Raw genomic sequence first — 3858 nt, 5'->3', positions numbered from 1 at the left:
AAAGGAAAGGAAAGGAAAGGAAAGGAAAGGAAAGGAAAGGAAAGGAAAGGAAAGGAAAGGAAAGGAAAGGAAAGGAAAGGAAAGGAAAGGGATTCTTGAAATCAGAAAACTTTGGGGTGCCTGTCTTTCTAATGTCAGGTAGAGAGGTTTTAGGAAGGCATCATGCAACACAAAGAGTGATGCAGTCAGCACAAGGTGCTGGACTGTTAGCAGCAGTTCTTAAATGATACCTCAATGGTGTGGAAGCTTGTTAAACTTCTTGATGCCACTGTGGCTGTGGGGCTCCCGGTGTGGGGAGATAAAGGGGTGGGAGAGAATCCGCATCCCGCCAGGGGACTGCCTCGCGCTCTCTATGCGGGCCAGGTGGGTGTCTGGCTGTGGGAAGCCACGGAACACTAGACCCTAGACCGCGGGGGTAGAGAGGGAACAATTTAGGGCCTCTGGGCATCACGGAGGCCAGAGATGACTGGTTCTCAGTCTTGGATATTCCAGACGTCACTGTATGTCGCAGAAGAGCTGAGAACGGGCCCTTGGATGGATTCTGGCCTGGGGGCCAAAGGGAGGGTAGGGGGAGAGCCCTGGCAGTTTACAGGGAGAAGAGTGTCTGGCTAGCTCAGGCTGCTAGCTCTGGCGGGCAGCCTGGGTTGGCTGGCGGCTGTGGCTGGAGCTCAGGAAGGACTTCTGGCCGGAGGTTAGTTGCAGTTCTTTAGAGGAAAGCCCACTCTGTTGCCCCAGTATGGTGAGTCTCGATGAGCAGAGGCAGTCCATGGTTTTAGAGCTTTGTTGTAGAAAGGCAGAGAGAAAGAAGTAGAAGGAGAGAGGCCGGCCATGGCCATGTGGAGAGAGGGAGGAAGGGAGGGAGAGGAGAGCTAGAGTTGAGAATAAGAGGTGGGAGCTTAAGAGAGAGAGGAGGGGCCAAGCAGCCCCTTTTATAGTGGACTGGGCTGTCTTGCAGTTGCAGGGTAGCTGTGGGAGGGAGCATACCTGGCTATTGTCAGTTAACTGTCAGAGTGGAGTCTACCAGAATGCCAAGAGCTTGGGACTGTGACTGATAGTCACAGGATTATGGAGTTGGGGGCTCCGTGGTGTCAGGCTGGGAGCATGTCTGTCTGGGAGCATGGCTCACTGTTCCGTCCCTTGTAGAATTTCTACTTAATCACAGGAGTAAGTCTCTCGCGACCAGAAAACAGGCTGCCTTTCACAGTCCCACATGTGGCCTTCACGGATCCTGACTCAGCAGATCTGGGATGAAGCCCACATCTTGATTTATTGACGTCCCCTCCCCCAAAGATTCTAGCGTAGTGCAGGTGGTCTGAAACCCATATGGAGAGCTAGCTTGGATGGAGTGACTCTTGCCGAAGTCCTTGCTACTCAACCATCGGTCCATGGTCCAGCATCATCACTCAGGAGTTTATTGGGAATGCAAAATCTCACTCTCTGAACCAAACCACGCTTTTATAGCAAGATGCCCAGGGGCTTCTCGCGCATTAATGCCTAGAAAGCACAGATATAAAGGCAGAGATAATTGGCCACTTTTTTTGACTTGGTCACTGTCCTTAGCTTGCCACTTTTACTGCTTCTGACACCTTTCCCCCATTTGACTCTTTGCTCCTGTGCTTCTGACTCCTGTGTCATGGCAGATCTCTTAAAAGCAGGTTAATAAACAGAGCTAAGTAGTTGTAGCACTTTTTTTCCCGTGCCACGTACATAGCACACGAAGCATTCTGGTTTGAGCTGTACATGGACTTGAGCTTTTCACTAGGTAAGAGATATTATTTCCTTTTTTCTTTTTCATTGTATTGAGGCATGGCCTTTGCCATTTTAACCATTTTAAGTGTATAGTTCAGAAACATGAACTGTAGCTCGTTCTCGTTCATTGGCACTGCCCATCACCAGAGTTTTTGATGCATGGCTTTGGACAAATGGTTTACTCTCTCCAAGCTTCATTGTCTTTTCTGCAAATATGGGTGAGAGTTCATACACTTGCAGAGAATCTGAGGCATTAAGTGAAGTCATATAGAATAAGTCCAGGACTCCTAAAAGGTGTCCCATAAATGCTGACATTTTTCCTCATTTTACAGTAAATATCTACTCACTCAACTGAGAACTATGTATAGTGTGAATATGTGCTTGTGTCTGTACATGTGTAGTATGTGTGTGTATGTATGAGAAAGAGAAGGAGAGAGAGAGAGAGAGAGAGAGAGAGAGAGAGAGAGAGAGACCCACTGAAACTGGTATATACCCCTATTTAGCATTTAGCTAGACTGGCTAGCCAGTGAGCTCCAGGAACCTGCCTCCACCCACCCCTTTAGCATCACCCCTTTAGTGTGATGGTTTGAATGAGAAATGTGCCCTCCCATCACACACACATAGCCTTAGGCATTTGAATGCTTGGTCACTAATCAGAGGTGCTGTTTGGGGAGACTTCAGGGGTATGGATTTATTGAAGGAAGTATGTTGTCCCTAGGGGCAGGCTTTGAGAGCTTAAAGATGTGTACCATTTCTAGTTTGTTCTCTCTGCTTCCTATTTGCGGTTCAAGCTGTTAGGCCTCAGATTCTGTTGCGGCCACCATGCCTGCTATCTCCACTCTGCCATCGTGGACTCTAACCCTCTGCAACCATAAGCCCAAATACACTCTTTTATGTTGCCTTGTTGCATTAGAAAAGTCAACGATACAAGCGGGGTTACAGGTGTATGCTTTTTTATGTGGGTGCTGGAGATACAAACGAAGTTCCTGGTGCTTTTGTAGCAAACTTTACTGAATCATCTCTCTGGCTCTCAACAGTTTTCCTAACTGTACAAAAAGCTGCACACTCTAGGCCTATCATTGCCTGAGAACTAAGTTTGTTAAAAAGAAGGGCTCTAAAAAAAAAAATCTATAGAATTAGACCTCTAAAACCAAAAGAACAGTCATTTAAATTTCATTGAGAAAATTGCATCCTGGGAAGCAACAACTCCTTTGTCCCCATTTAATATAAATTATTTTACTGAAAATTTAGATTGTGTTATAGTTTAAGAACAATCATTATCCCAATATCAGCAATATTCACAAATGGTGCTTTCAATCTTGGGACTGGGCCTCTTCGATACAGTATTGAATTTCATTTATATATACATTATCTTTTCAGAAGGATACTAAATTGAAAATTGGGGTTGTATGCACTAAATTTAAAAGACTAGTTTAATTTCAGAGTTGAGCTAGTAAGAGAACAGGGACTAGATTCAGAATCCACTTCTCTCTTGCTCTTGTTTTACAAACAAGGACCTTGAAATCCACAGTGCCTGTTTTCTGCTCAGTCACAAGATGAGCTGCCAACAAGGGTGGGGCCAGAGTCCAGGTTCCAGGAGTGTTTTGGTGTTCAGTTGACCTTGAAGAACTGGTAACCTTTCAGCAGCATCAGTGATAAGGGGTGCAGAGAAGCTGGGGGCACTTTAGGGGGCCCTGGCTATGTCTTTGAAAAGTCTGGAAAACCTCAAGATGAGGTATCACTATGGGTGGTGATAGTCTTGATGTCTCTTGTAATGACAAAGATCAAAACTGAGGTGAAGGGTTGTTTGTTTTTGTTTTTGTTTTTTAGTTTTGGTTTTATACCTGCAGGGTGGTTCCATATATTTATCTTACATAACACTATAGCAATCATGAGTGGGAATTTGTAGGTGATTACCTAATACCCAGGAGATATTCTTTGCAAAGCTAAAGATTGGAACTGAGGCCCAAAATAGGAATTCTATGTATTAGGATTCTCAAAAGGATGAGATCCAGAGTCAGAACCCTTGGGGTTCAAATGTTTGTGTCTCCATTTAAAAAACCCATATACCAGCCGGGTGTGGTGGTGCACACCTTTAATCCCAGCACT

The sequence above is a fragment of the Mus pahari genome, chromosome 6, assembly GCF_900095145.1.
Source record: "Mus pahari chromosome 6, PAHARI_EIJ_v1.1, whole genome shotgun sequence".
Classification (NCBI taxonomy): domain Eukaryota; kingdom Metazoa; phylum Chordata; class Mammalia; order Rodentia; family Muridae; genus Mus; species Mus pahari.
The sequence above is the reverse complement of the archived record's forward strand: the minus strand, read 5'-3'. Positions refer to the sequence as shown.